Source organism: Colobus angolensis, unplaced genomic scaffold (assembly GCF_000951035.1).
Source record: "Colobus angolensis palliatus isolate OR3802 unplaced genomic scaffold, Cang.pa_1.0 Scaffold150, whole genome shotgun sequence".
NCBI classification, from domain to species: Eukaryota; Metazoa; Chordata; class Mammalia; order Primates; family Cercopithecidae; genus Colobus; species Colobus angolensis.
In genome coordinates, this window is record NW_012114600.1 from 211,756 (window position 1) to 228,280 (window position 16,525).

Genomic DNA, 16,525 nt, shown 5'->3' on the forward strand with positions numbered 1-16,525 from the left:
ATGGTACATGATAAAGTATATACAATATATAATGTGTATTATATATAAAGAAAATAAGTAATCCTTTAGTCCTAAGATAAAGCTACATCAATTTTAAAGATGAACAATTATTGAAATCAAAGTTTATCTAATTAGCTCAAATAACTTTATATTATCAGAGCATGTTTATCTAATGTGTAATATAAGATACAGATAATCTCTAAATAGCAATGACACTAAATATTCCTAAAAATCTAAAAGTATGACTAACTATGGGATATGATGCTGTACAGAAATGGGTTTTTCATGGGGTTGGAACACTGAAGCACAGGCGTAGTGCTCGGGAATGCTTAGACACTGACTCTCTCGCTCTTCTCCCCAAGATGAGGATGTGGTCTTCTGATAAGAAACTTGGTTCAGAAACAAGGAGAACTCAATTATTGCAAGCAATTTTCTTAAACTGAGTCATTAAATATAGAGAGTGTTTATATAAATGTTTCTCTGGCTAGGAACGTAAACACTAAATATAAAGTATCTGAGACAGAGTGAAAAAACCAAGCTTCTCAGATCTGTCTGACCCACAAATGGGCCCAAAATTGGAGTCACCAGAACAAGAATTTATAATACTTATGATTAATATGAAAAATCGTGAAATGATGAATAAAAAGAAGAATTTCACTAGAAAGTTGGAAACTGAGAAAAAATTACATGTATATTTTAGAACTCTAAACATTGAAAAAATATTTGAAATTCGGAATTCAAATGAATAAGTTTACAGCAGATGACACACAGCATAATTAGTGAATAATGGGCTGGATCAGTGAGCTGGAACCTAGATAAATAGAAAGTATCTACTTCTGAAGCACGAAGAGAAAAAAGAATGGAAACAATGGCAAGAACAAGATACATATGAAACTTTTCACATATATATGATTGGAGTTCCAAAAAGGAGAGAGAGAGAATAGAGGAGAAGCAATATTCAAAGAGATAATGCATAAGATTATCTATGTATTGATGTAAGAACAAGGAGCAAGATAAACAAAGAAAACTGTAGCTAACCACATCATAGTCAAACTGTTGAAAACCAAAGATGAAAAGAAAAATCAAAAAACAGCCAGAAGAAAAAAAAGAAATTAGCTTCAAAGAAGCAACAATAAGATTCACAGTTGATTTATCAACATATAGATGTAAGAAGAAAATACTATCAACTTTAAGTGCTTAAAGAAAATAATTGCCAACCTAGAATTATATCTTGCAATCATATCCTTCAAATATGAAAGTAGAATAAAGATGTTTTCGGGAAAACTAAAGGATGTACTTCAGGCAGAAGGAAAATAATCTCAGCTTAGGCAACAAAGCAAGACCTTGTCTCTAAAAAAAAAAAAGAAGGTGGGCACAGTGGCACACACCAGTAGTCCCAGCTACTCAGGAAGCTGAGGTGGGAGGATTGCTTGAGCCCAGGAGGTTGAGACTGCAGTGAGCCATGATTGTGCCACTCCATTCCAGCCTGTGTGACAAAGTGTGAGACATTTGCCTCAAAAAAAAGAAGAAAAAAAAAAAAAAAAAAGAGAGAGAGAGAAAGAGAGAAAGAAAAGAGAATCTTAGAAAAATATGGAAATGAAGGAAGGAATAAAAAACACTGATGAGGGTAAACATGGATATTTGCAAGTTACTATTGATTATAAAAGGCAGTAATTATAACGTACTTTGTAGTATAAAATATATGTAGAACTAAGATATGTGGCAAGAAGAACAAATCAGGAGGGATAAATCATTTAAAAGGTCTAAGGGTCTAATAGTATCAGAGGAGTGGCAAAAATAATTTGTATAATTCTGTAATAAATCAAGGACATATATTGCAATCTCTAGGATAGCCACTATTAGAATTAAAGAAGTAAAACTTGCAAGTTTTTAGAATGAAATCATTGAATAATAAAAAAAAGTAGAGGAAAGAGGGCAAAAAAAGAGCATGAAATGACAACAAAAGGAATATGAAAGAGCTCAATAGAAAATGAAAAATAAGATGGTAGCTACAAACCCAGTGATGTCAGTGATTACACTGAATGGAAATAAGCTAAATTTGAAGTAAAATACTGTCAGATTAGATAAAAAATAAATCCAAATCTTCAAATCTAATAAAAAGAAATGTTTAATGTGAAAGGAAAGCCAAACATACCATGCAAACACAAACCTGCCCCTGCTCCTAAAGCTGTCTAGCTATACTAATATCAGACAATGTGAACTTTAAGGCAAGAAACATTATTAGAGATAAAGTGAGACAGCTCATAATTATAAATAAATAAGTCCAATAGGAAATGAGTACAATCCTAAATCTTTGTGCACCTAATAATACAGCTTCAAAATAAATTAAACAAAAATGGACAGAACAATGAGAAAAAATGTACAAATCAGCAATCACAGTGGGAGGCACTAGTGCATCTCTTTCAAACATGTAGCAGAAAAAGTGAAAAATAAAAAATTCGTAAGGATATAGAAGATATAAACAGTATAGTTAACATATCTAATCTAATGCCATGTATGCAAAATTGCACCTAATGACCACTTCATATTCACTTCAAGTATACAAAGAACATTTATTAGAATCAACATGTCAGAACATGAAAAAAGTCTCAACAATTTCAAAATATTGAAATCTTTCAGAACGTCTTCTCTGACCACAATAGAAGTTAAGCTAAAGATCAGTAACAACAATAGGAAAAATCCAAGTGCTCAGAATTAAGCAATATACTCTAAATAATCCATGGGATAAAGAAAAAAAAAACAGAAATTAGTTTTTAAACTTAAATAATAAAAATTACATTGGAAAAATCATGTGAATAAACTAAAATTAGTGCTTAGAAGGAAATATACAGTGTTATATTCCATATTAGAAAGAAAAAAGCCTGAAAATCAATGATTTAAGTGTTAATTTCAAGAAAGTAGAGAGAGCAGGAATCAAACTTACAAAAATAAATGGTAAAGATAAAAGCAAAAACCAAGGAAATAAAAATCAAACATTTAAAAAAGACAATAAACCAAAGTCAGTTGTATAAAAACATCAAAATCTAAAGAAGACTAATAAAAAAAAATACAGAAAACAAATTTGCAACAACAGCAATGAAAAAGGAGATATCACTATAGATCATACAAGCATCAAAAGGACAATAAAAGGAAACTTAAAATAACTTTATGCTGATAAATTTGACAATTTGGATGAAATAGACAAACTCTTTGAAAACACAATTTACCAAGACTGACAGGAGAAGAGATGAAAATATCAATAATTTAGGATGTGTTTTTTTGAAATTAAGCCCATTATTTTAAAAAAGAAAACCCTGGGCCTAGATAGTTTATCAGTGAATTCTTCCAAACACTTAAGGAAAAATTAACAGCTGTCTTGTATAATTCTTCCAGAACACAGAAACAGAAGGTGAGCTTTCCAGACTTAAAAAAAATTATAATAGCATAAGCTTGATTTTTAAACCCTGACAAGCATTGTGAGAAAGAAAATTGCAAGCCCATCTTTCTCATAAACATTACTTAAAAATTCTTAAGAAAATATTAGGTGGAGTGCAAGTTTAGTCCAAGTGTGCAAGTGTGGCTTACCATTCAAAAATCATAAACATAATTCACAGAAAAAGGAGTAAAATCGTATGATCATCTCAAATGCAGAAAAAGCATTTGATAAATTCAATATCCATTTGTGATGAAAACATGTAATCAATTAAGAACAGAACTTCCTTAATCTCATAAAGAATATCTACAAAATATCCACAGCAAACATCATTCTTAATGGTAGTATATTGAAAACTTCCCCTTAAGATTGGAACTAGGTCAAGAATGACCACTGTCATCATTTCAATCCAACATTGTAGAAGGAGGTCTAGCCAATGCAAAAGGCCAGAGAAAGAAAGAAATGTCATGGAGACTGGTGAGCAAGAAATAAAATTGTCATTTCCAGACAATAATATCATGTACATTCAAAATTTCTAGAGAATATAAGGACAAATTCTTAGAATTAATAAGAGAATATAGGAAGGGAACTGGATACACAGTCAACATATAAATCTAGTTGTATTTGTCTATACTGGCAATAAACAAATAGAAAATAAAACATATTTACAATAGCATCAAAAAACTCAAACACCTAGAAATAAATCTAATTACAGATGTGCAAGATCTCCAACTGAAAACTAAAAAATATTATTGAGAAAAATTAAAGGAGAGATAAATAAATGGAAGCACATGCATCATTATAATTGGAACACTCAATATTGTAAAGATGTTAGTTCTCTCCAAATTAGTACATTCATCCATGCAATTTTAGTCAAAGTCTAAGCTATAGGTTCTTCTTTTTCCAGAAATTGACAAGTTTTCCTAAAATTCATATAAAATGTAAAAGCTGGAAAACACCAAGGCATTCTTGAAGAATAAATATAGAGGACTTACCTATGATATATCAGAAACTATTATTATAAAGTTATGACAATCAAAACTGTGTGGTACTGGTGCAAGAACAGATAACTGTCCAATGAAACACAACAGGGAATCCAGAAGTAGATCTGCACATGTAGGATGGCATGATATATGATAAAGGTGATCCTGCAATGCAGTAGGGAAAAGGATAATCTTTTAGATAAATTGTGCTGTGTCAATTCAACATTCAAGTGGAAAAAAAGGTATTCTAATGTTTATTTCACATTACACACAAGAGTCAATACCAAATGGGCTGCAGAAATAAATTGAAAGATGAAACAAAACTTTTGGAGTAGAACATCTTCATGACCTTGGAGTCAGCAATGCTTTGTTAAATAGAAAATAAGCAAATGAAAAAGCATTAATCATAAAAGGAAAAAATGTGATAACTTGGCTACATTAAAACTAAAAACTTCTGTTCCCCCAAATTGAGTGAAATGGCAACCCACAAGGTGAGAGAAAAATATTAATATATATTAATTTATATCCAATGCAAACACACATATATGATTAAAAAACACAAATCTAGAATGTATAAAGAACACCTACAAGTCAATAAGAAAAAGCTGAACAACTCAACAGCATAATGGGCAAAAGTCTCATAGAAGAGGATGTGTAACTAAACACACAGAAAATTGTTTATTAATTCTCAGGGAAATGCAAATTAAAACCATAATAAAATAACACTTGCTATCCACCAAAATGGCTCAGATGAAAAAGATGGAAAATAATAAGTGTTGGCAAGGATGTGAAGGAATAAGAATTATCATATACCACTTGTGGGATAATACACTGATACAACCACTTTGGAGAAGTGGGAGTTACTACTAAAGTTGAACATGTGCATAACCTGTAACCCAGCAAACAGATTTCAAGGCATACACCCACTAGAAATGTATGCATATGTTCACCAAAAGACATGCATTAGAATGTTCATGGCAAAAGTACTTGTTAGTAGACAAAAATTGGAACAACCATTTGTTGGATGGTTGGAACAATGTTCCAGATATTCCAATGTTGTTCCAACAAAATGGCCCATGAACAACAAAATAGTTAAACCAATTGTGATATAGCCACAGAATTTGGGCTGTATCAATGGCAGTGAGAACGATTTACAACTACATACGAAAGTATAGATGAATCTCTCCAACATAAAGATGAGCAGTAGAAACCAGACACAAAAGAGTATATACTCCATTTACACAAAGTATAAAAATAGGTGAGCTAATCTGTGTTGTTAGATGTCAGCAGAATGGTTACCACTGGGAAATGAGTGACTAGAAGGGAACAGAGGAAATTTTTGGAGAGCTAGTAATGTCCTGTTTCTTGATTTGGGTGATGGTTACAAGGGTGTGGTTGCCTTTGCTCTGCTGCTCCGCTTCTATGCATGGTACATGATTCTTGCCTCATGATTGTCTTTGCTGGATTTTTTTTTTTTTTCCATCAGAAGGATTGGACAGAACTTAATTTCTGCTTATGTAATTGTTCAGTTCACTTTCCATATACATATTTATATTGATTTTATTAAGGCTTTGCAAAATGCCTGCATCTCATGACATTCTTCTGGGCACTGGCTTTTTTCTCCACGTGGCTCCTCAGCTGTCTGATAATGTCTTTCTGATAGGAGTTCTCTGTTCTTTGTCCATTTGCCTCTCTTGTGTGTGATCACCATTCTACCATATTTATGATGTGTTGTCTTTGCATTCTCTGTTATTGGGCTGATAAAGGAATAGAGAGAGATTATCTTTAACAGAATGGGCAATTTTCCGATTTGGGCAGAATCATGGGGCCATTGTATTTCCTGTTTATTAAGACTTCAAGCCCAGCACTGTGGCTCACGCCTGTAATCCCAGCATTTTGGGAAGCAGAGGTGGGTGGATCACTTGAGATCAGGGGTTTGAGACCAGCCTGGCCAACATGGTGAAACCCTGTCTCTACTAAAAATACAAAAATCAGCTGGGCATGGTGTGTGTGCCTGTAATCCCAGCTACTCAGGAGGCTGAGGCGGGAGAACTACTTGAACCCGGGAGGCAGAGGTTGCAGTGAGCCAAGATCACGCCACTGCACTCCAGCCTGGGTGACAGAGCAAGACTCTGTCTCAAAAAAAAGAGAGAGACTTCACTGATTAACTGCTTCACGCCTTCCACCTGGGGATGACAGTGTCTTATCCAGCCCATCCAAATATTCAGTCTTATTGGCAAACATATCTCTTTTGTGACAATGGATTTGTCATGCACAGTAGCTTGATACCACTAAACATTCAAGTCATCAAATGAATTACTCTTCTTTATTATTTCACATTCACCAAACATACTTGGCTTCCCAAAGCTTTCTTGCAGCCAGAGAATAAATGCCAGATTTGTAGGTATGGTTTTTGGTGTATGTGTGTATGTGTATATATATATACATATATATACACTTTTTTTTTTGTTTTTTTGAGACGGAGTCTCACTCTGTCACCCAGGCTAGAGTTCAGTGGCGTGATCTCGGCTCACTGCCAGCCCTGCCACCCGGGTTCACGCCATTCTTCTGGCTCAGCCTCCCAAGTAGCTGGGACTATAGGTGCCTGCCACGATGCCCTGCTAATTTTTTGTTTTCATATTTTTAGTAGAGATGGGTTTCACCTTGTTAGCCAGAATGGTCTCCATCTCTTGACCTTGTGATCTGCTCGCCTTGGCCTCCCAAAGCACTGGGATTATAGGTGTGAGCCACCATGCCTGGCCTTTTGGTTTATATTTTAAGTCCCTCTCCATTTATAAAATTAGCCCCGGGACACCAAAAATACCAAGTTTCTGGACCTGTCAAGCTGGGCTAAGTCAATGTTATAAAGGTGGCCCTGTCTGAAGATCCTATTGCCTATCTTTCACCCAGATACCCCCTACAAACAAACAAATTAATGTTCATTGGGGCAATGCATGTTCTGTTTCTAAAATTGGAGCCAAGGAGCCAAGGTTCTCAGAGCCTTCCCAGGAAAGGAAGTTGAGACAAGAGGAATTTAGACATCCAGGAGTTTTAATAAATATTGAGTGAATGGAAAATTTTACTTTGAGATATACATGGACAATCGTCACGTTAAGCATGTTTTCTATCATCTGGCTGTTTCCATGAAGCAGGAAATGTCTGTGAGCAGACTCATCCTTCAGCAACTTGTTCAGATTTGCACCTGACCTCTTCTATACAACAGCTGCCAAGGAAACCTACATTGATTTCCTACCATGTATTTTTATCACAATGCAAGAGACAAGTAGCAGCATGTCAAAACTGCTCTCTGGAGGAAGTGATTATTATTATTATTTATTTATTTTGCTTTCCCTGTAGTTCAAGACCCCTCTGGGTACTCTCCAGTGTGTTTTGAGATTGCTGACCCTTACTCTCTACTAAAGGTCACTGAGGTTGCTCCCCACAACATGCCACCTTCAAGTCCCCAGGGGTTTTGAGAATCCTAGGCATGCAGATCCGTGAACTCATTCCAGTCTGCAGCAGCTGAGAGAGAGCACCATGGAGAGTAAGGCAGAGCTGAGCGAAATGAGGACCTGCTGGACTCTGGTACAGCCAGGCTCGGGGGAGCCACATAATTAGTACAAACATTGTGTTGAGACACCTCTCCAGCTCTGTTTATTTTGCACATAAACCTAGCCATTAGGTTCAACAAACATTTGTTAAACATCTGTGCTGTGTCAGACCACATCCAAGGCATAAGGGCAATAAGGCAGTACTCTTTTACAGCTTTATAGTTCACCAAAGCACTTTTTACATGTTTCATCTCAGTCAACTTTCTGAAATTAAACAGTGCACATATTAGTACTGTGTTTCCATCTTACAAATGGGGAAGCTGAGAATCCAAAAGGTTGAGTCATTTACCTAGGGTTATACAGTTAATAATAAATGGATGTTCTGGAACAAAATCCAGGAATCTGATTTTTTATTAAATACTCTATTTGGCATTTAATTAGAAGGTGTTTCAGTTCCTTGGTATGTGCAGGAGAGAGACACTACTTTCCTTGCTTATAATTGTTTATTGTGAGTGCCACAGAAAAGATGACCGATAGGGATTCATGTTAGTACCGCTTAATTCTAAGAGATAATTTTCATCTCTGACCATTTAACGGGTTTCCCCAGATTATATTTTTATTTGCATACAATTTACTTTGTTGAATCAGATACTTTTCCAACAAAGTGAGTAAGATCTAAAATTTTGAATTGGAATATTTGGAGTTTTTGAATGCCCAAAGTATATATTTTCTGTTGCAAATTCTTTGGCTCATGGTTTTATCCAATTTGGAATTGAATTCTATACTACCTTATATCCTATAATTATTTCTAATAATACTACAAATTCCTAGAGGAGAGTAACCATATCATGGCTCTGGGAGTGTGGCCAGGACTAACAATATTTGCTGAATGGAATTTAAATTATGGCTGACCTTGCTACTCCCTAAATGGGTAGCATCAGAACTAATTGTTAAGCATCAATCCAGAGCAAGGCAGACTTCTGTGAGAAATCTGCTTCTACCACTAATCTTGGGCAGGTTATATAAACCAACTAAGCCCCATGGCCCTCATTAGAAAATGGGGATGCTAATGCCCATCTCTAAAGCCCTTTATAAGAATTAAATGAGAAGCCTGGTATATGGTGAGAATATAATAAGTGGTAGGTCTTATTATCAAGACCACTTTCTTGGGTCTTTCGTGAGGTCCTTCTGTCTTCTCCTATATTAATGTGATGTTTCTTTTCATTGTCACAAACTGAAAGATCAGAGTTCCAGAGCAAATTACCCATGGAGCAGCCACCACAGAGGGCCTTGTGTTTGCTGAAAATAATTGAATAAGTATTTGCAATAGTGCTGACTGTATAATGGAGAGAGTTGATTCTTTTCTCAATTTTATTTTGTTTAGTGTTAACGTTGGTTGGTGAATAATGGCTACTTCAAATTAGATATTACTTTGAATAATTAGATTCCCTTTATAAAGCTATGATAAATTAATTACTGCTACAGGAAATCAAACTTTTTAAAGGGCATAAAATACGACTCTGAATGCTTCAGATAGTTCTCTAAACTAGGTTTGTTAAATATTATCCGTATTTATCAGAGAGGCAAAATTAACCCCAGTTTTGAGGGATATAATAGCATTTAAGAATTCAATCAGATGATCTCTTCAGGCTAACAATGAGCAAAATAAAAACTAGAGCACCTGCCATTTATGACCAAAATCTCAAGAGATAACTGTAATGTTAGATGCACAGTTTTGACACACTGAGTTTTTTAAAGCAAATTTTCATCTGCTTATTTTATTCCTAAAGCTGAGAATGTTAAAGTATTTAAAAAGAGGTCTGCTTGTTTCTCTCATTATATAATTATGACAAAGAGAAAAGACCATCCTTTTGCAAACTTCTCATCTTCCTCACTTCAATGGGTTTATTATTTGAGCAGAAATTGTAACTTACCAGTGAGATTGTAAACAGCATTCTCTGATTCTTTTTCCTATAACTTCTTTTATTTTTTTTCTTAAGCACATAGTACAGAACTTTAAGAATTAGAAAAAAATTTTTTAATTGTTATTTTTCTTTTTGTTTCTCATTGAAAAACCAAAAGCAATGTGGGCAGGGGGCCATGCCACATTCACCAAGGCTGGACTAAGAATGTGCCATTAGGGAGGACTCATAGCTATTGGAAGTTGATCACACCCAAGGTTGTTGAACCCTAAACATGGGAATGTGGACAACTGGGTAATAAGAAATATTTAACGGCCAGGCGCGGTGGCTCAAGCCTGTAATCCCAGCACTTTGGGAGGCCGAGATGGGCGGATCACGAGGTCAGGAGATCGAGACCATCCTGGCTAACACAGTGAAACCCCGTCTCTACTAAAAAATACAAAAAACTAGCCGGGCGAGGTGGCAGGCGCCTGTAGTCCCAGCTACTCGGGAGGCTGAGGCAGGAGAATGGCGTGAACTCGGCAGGCGGAGCTTGCAGTGAGCTGAGATCCGGCCACAGTACTCCAGCCCGGGCGACAGAGCGAGACTCCGCCTCAAAAAAAAAAAAAAAAAAAAAAAAAAAAAGAAAAAAAAAGAAATATTTAAATGTCTATTATGTGCCTAATTTCAGTCAGACTTGTATGGCTATTGCAGCATTTATGCATGGCTGTAATTCTCAGTCTAAAGAATAGCGCCTGGCACACACAGTGGGTGCTCAGTAAATATCCGCCAAATAAACAATGCAGAGCTAAAGCAGGACAGCAACTATCATGCCTCAAAACAGGGGAGGTCTGATTCACTTCCTGCCTGAGAAGCCAAAAGAGGGTTTTTCTCTCTGAAAGTACAGTAGTTGATTCCGAAGTAGTAACCAAATTAAGCAGAAACATTGATGCACATGACTTTAAAAACTGTTAAGTTTTCATTGTACCTTTTCTTCTCACAACAGACTCTAGAATAATAGAATGTACAGATAAGGAAAGAGAAGAAATATGTTAAAAGAAACACTGCTATGGCACAGGTACATAATTTTTCAGATGATTATCTATGCATACCATATAATTAACATACATATATTTTTTTTCTTTTACAAAAACTGGAACCATACCATTTTGTAATTTTTTTGCTTTGTCACCACATAGTCCCTTGCCACATTATTTCAATAAGAATGTATATACCAGATGTATGTACACGAATTTATTTACTCACATCCCTGTTGCACGTTAAGAAAATACTGCAATGAACATGTGATACCCATCACAATAGAATACTTAATAGATTAAAGTGATCTCTCAACTATAAAGAACTTGCCTTAAGTTACTTTTCCTGAAGTAGCAATGGGACTGACCATCATTCACTGGAGAGAGAAGAGGAGTCTGTGTCTGCTCAGGGCAGTGCTAACTGGCGAGTGAAGAAACAAAACCCAGGGTTCCCGGGACTTGAGCAACAGAGGACACATTGTTATCAGAAAATCAAGTTAATTTTTTGAAGCTGAAAAGAACTTTAGAAATAGGCAATTGTTATATCCTCAACTAACTCTTAAGGTTCCTGGAGAGGTTAAATGGGTTTTTTGTTTTGTGTTTTGAGACACAGTCTTGCTCTGTCACCCAGGCTGGAGTGCAATGTGTGATCTCGGCTCACTGCAACCTCTGCCTCCCAGGTTCAAGCGATTCTCGTGCCTCAGCCTTCTGTGTAACTGGGATTACAGGCATGTGCTGCCATGCCTGGCTAATTTTTGTAACTTTCGTAGAGATGGGGATTCTCCAGTAGAGATGTTGGCCAGGCTGGTCTCCAACTCCTGACCTCAAGTGATTCACTACCCTCGGCCTCCCAAAGTGCTGGGATTACAGGCATGAGCCACCGAGCCCAATCTGAATGTTTTTGGCTGAAGCTAAATTTTAGATGGCCTCTTAAATCTCCTCACCTTGTAATTTTGGTAGGTTTCTACAACCACACAGAGGTTTAATACTTTTATAATTCAAGACTCCGGATAAATGGAACTTTGGTCCCCACAACCACATTCCAAGTTCAAGTGTGGCTAACCTATGCAGGTCTTTCAACAGCGTGATCCTAACAGATTCTGCAATCCTTAGCTCAAAATCCCCATCCAAACCTAGAAAACATGCCAAGTGAAAGAAGCCAGACACAAAAAAACACATATTGAGTGATTCCATTTATATAAAATGTCCAGAATAGGCAAATCCATAGAAACAGAATGTACATTAGTGGTTGCCAGGGGCTGAGAGAAAGGAAAATAGGAGTAACTGCTTAATAGGCATAGGGCTTCCTTTTGGGGTGATGAAAATACACAGTCCCTGACTTATGATGATTCAGTTTGCCTTAGGATGTTTCAACTTTACAATGGTGTGAAAGTGATATACATTCAGTAGAAACCATACTTCAAGTACCCATGCAATCACTCTGTTTTTCACATCCAGTACAGTATTCAATAAATTCCATGAGCAATTCAACACTTTTTAAAATATAAAATAGACTTTGTATTAGACGATTTTGCTCAACTGTAGGCTAATGTAAGTGTTTTGCGCACATTTAAGGTAGGGTAGGCTAAACTACGATGTTCAGTAGATTAGGTGTAATAAATGTATTTTTAACTTATTTATTGAGTTTTTATTTTTTTTGGAATGTAATCCCATTGTAAATTGAAGAGCATCTGTATTCTATAATTAGATAGTGGTGATGGTTGCACAGTATTGTGATTAAACAATCACTGAACTGCACACTTTAAAATGGTGAATTTTATGTCATGTGGATTCTATCTCAAGTGAATTAAAAAACAAAAAACTGTCCAGCCTATGTCAATGAAGATAAGAGACAGAACAACCAGATGGGTGAGTGGAGATTGCTTAAAGAGTAGCCCCATTGTGAGCTCTTCCTGGGGAGGACACACAGTACCTCCTACAGAATACCCCCATTCTATACCCCCATTTCCAGCCAAGTAGAGGGAGTGTCCAGAGAAACATGCCACAAGCTGACACATGCCTCCTGGAGTTCAGAAAGCACAGGAGCTGGAGTCTGAGTTTTCCCTGAAAATATATCTCCATATAACGAAAGACTCAGGACTGGGTGAGAGATCTGGTTCTATAAAAAATCTTAGGCAATTTACAAAAACCAACTGGAGGAGGCCAAGAGAAGAACAGGATGCTGTAGGAGCTGAGTGCACTTCATAGTTGCTGGGCAAAGGTATGTTTTTCTTGTGGGTTCAAGCTAAGTCACACTGTAAAAATCCTATTAAGAGTGCTGCCCGCCAGAGTGAGGAGACGCCACAGGAAGCTCCTGTATGCAGCAATCAGTGACCCCAGTGAGCTCCATCTCCAAAGAACACTCAGCGTGCCTCACGCCAAAAAAAGAGGCAACAAGATATCTGCCAGTGCATAAATTCCACCTGATTATAGGACGCAGGGTAGAATCAAAGGAGATCAAGAACGTGAAAGCCCTTCTTAGGACATAAAGTGCTATTGAAGTGTTAATTATTAGTAAAAATGACTTAGAATCATCAAACATGTGCTATTAATTTGTCTCATATCTCTAATTCCTTAAATCTTTGATTATAACCTGAGAAATTGTGGAAATCACAGGGCTAGAACTCCTGTGATTTCACACCTCAAATTACTGCCTCAGGCAGAAGGTATTTCCAAACCCAGTTAGACACTCACATGACCACACACCCTTCTCAGTACACTAGATTCAGAATTATGTCAAGTGTCAAGCCACATTCTACCATTCCTTGGAGTCATTACTGAATGGTCAAAACTACCAATGTATTATGTCACGTGGAAGAGGCCAGAGGAATATCTATCGCATCCTATTTTAAACTCCTAAGAAGGCAACTCAACCATCTGTCTTGGCAACCCATTCCAGGTTGGAACCACCCTGGCAGAAACGTCTCTCTTCTGTTCAATCTAAATCCTTCAAATAGAACCTCGAGATAATTGCATCCCATTTCATTTTCAAATAATTTGGAACACAGTTGTTTACCATCTGGGTTATAGGATTATATAATGTCACAGGGCTGTGGTGAGCAATAAATGAAACAGTGCATGTAAAACGCATAGCTCAGTGTCTGGCATATAATAATGGCTCAGTACATATTTATTATCACCATCATTACATGTGTTAGTACTCTGTCCGTCACAAGCGACATACTCACAAGTCAAAATAATTTAAGCTAAAAAGGGGGGTGGGGTGGAAAATATAATTAAAAAGGAAGTAAAAGTATGCAGTGGCCTTCAGGTACTACCAGATCCAGGACTCAAATAACATTTACAGACTTCCTCTTTCTCTTTCTTCCCCTTCATTTTTAAGACAAGCTTTCAAAGAATAAAAGGCAGGACAGCAACCAGCAGATTCAGGTGGCGTAAACTGTTATCTTAACCACTTTGAATAGGTTCCCTGTTCATCAGTTCATTTATCAAAAATTTATTGAATGTGTTAAGCAGGGTTCTAGGAGCTGAGAATACAGCAATACCCAAAACAGATAAAACTGCTATCCTCTTGGAATTTACCTTCTAGTGGAAAGAGGGAATCTGTTAGAAGAAGGAGAAGGGATGCTAGAAAGATAAAAATGTTATCCTCCACAAAATAAGGTCACATCTTATACCTTAAGATCAACTATTATCTTTCTTTCCTCCCAGTTGGTAAACTCAATCTTTTTACAACCTTCTTCCCCCTCATAAACATGTGAAACCCCCCCAAATCAGGTCTTCAAATGGATAAATAGCCTTGTCTATGGATTTTGAGCGCATTTAGTTTACTTTTGCTGTGTATTCTCTGCATGTTTCTACAATATGCCTGTATTATAATATAACCTTCCTGTTTCAATTTTTTTGAATCACTTATTCTTTTTAGACTATTTTTGCATTAAATACAGGTCTTTCTTCTGCCTTCATGGTTTCCTTAAAATACTATGTTAATTAATTAGTAAAATCCTGCAAAAACCTGGTCATTTATTAGTCGTTTAAAAAATATTCCTCCGAGCAATTTTGATTCTATTCCTCTGTAATAACTATCCAAACTCTATAAAATTGAAGGCCTGGAGACCAAGTTTTTTTGAGAACCCCAGGAAGTGTGGACTAATACCAGAAAATCTCAACTTCTGCCTTTCCCCTGGAAGTGCACAGTGAGAAAGGCTTGCATGAAGCACTGTAGGCTGTGTTCTTATGATAAAATTCAACTTTTCATGAAATAAATTAATCTGCATCAAGTTGTTTTCATCTGAAAATGTCTAGATTTATTAGTGCTAGCCCAGCTTTAATCCACAAACAATTCTATTTAAATTAGGCGTTGGTCTAACAGATCTGCCTGACCACAACAATGACTCACGGACCACGTAGGAAACAACTTTCACTAAATTCAAGATTGCTTAAGTGAAAAGGTGAGCAGGGGAGGGGAGGAAGAGTTGGTTGTACTCATCATTTTTATTTTTAAGTAATATTACAAGTTATCTATCCTGCCCCAATTGTTCTCTCAATTTGGTTGCTTTTCATTCCACTGTGGTTGGCATCTTTTGTCAGGGCAGTAATTTATTTCTTTTAATCCGGATATAATGGCCAAGAGGGCCATTTGGCTCACTCAAATCCCATCGTTAAAACTTATCTTGGAATTAAACAAAAATGGATTTTTAATCGTAGAGCTCATCAGCCTCATAGCCTCCACCTCATTTTTGAATGGCCTTGTTCGGCTTGCACTTTCTGTGCTTGCCAAACCAAAGCGCCCTGGTTGGCGGCGGCATCTCTGGAAGGGATGAAGAGCCTCCGCGCACACGCCCCTTACGTCCCTGTCCCGCACGCGCCACGAGCACGCTTGCAAAAGACGCAGAGGTGGCGGAGACAAAGACAGAGGAAAAGAGAGAGAGAGAAGAGGGAAAGGAGAAGAGAGAAAAAAGAAAAAGAAAAAAAGGTCTGCTCTGGGATTATTATTTGGGTTAATACCCTTATCTTTGCATTCCAGCCGGAAGGTCGGCTGCAAGCCTTCTTTCCTGCCCTCCTCCTTCTTGAATTGGACACCATCCCTATTGCCGCCTCCAGACTTAGGAAAGGGATAGAACTTTCCCAGGGAGGTGAGGGGTGTCCCTGGTTACTTCCTCCCAGCAGAGATCCCTGTGGAGAGGAAACGTTCCCGACTTCCCTTCCCGCGACCTCCTCCCGATATGCGAGCGGAGACGTCAGGCTGCTACTGGGTTTATTTTGTAAACCCAGACAGTCAACTGCACCGGGCGCCGGGAAAGCCTCCTTGGCCCTCACCCCAAAGCAAAGCTCTAAGAGGTCCGGGGACTCTGGCCTGGGTGGGGAGAGAGACGTGACCTGTGCAGCTGCCGCGAAATGGGTCTCCAAAGGTGAGACCCCTCCCTCGGTGGTTGGGCGTGTCCCCTTTAGCCTTCCTGGACCCAGTTACTGCCCGGCTTGGAGCTGGACGAAGGGACGTAATCGGTAGGCGAGTGGGTTGGGGCGTCTTGACCCTAGGACGAGAGTCTGGGCCTCTGGTGTGGACCCCTGCCTCCTCCCCGCTCTGCGCGGCCGTTCAAGAGGTCCGGGTGGGCGCTGGAGGAGGAAGGAGGGTGCAGGCTGCGGGGCCGCGGGGCGG

The 16,525-nt window shown here is 37.6% G+C and overlaps 1 protein-coding gene across 2 annotated transcripts in view; it reads right to left on the bottom strand.

Moving 5' to 3' along the window:
* Positions 1 to 16,525, bottom strand: part of PCED1B (PC-esterase domain containing 1B) — a 175,813-nt gene that overhangs the window by 158,832 nt on the left and 456 nt on the right. The window lies entirely within an intron of this gene.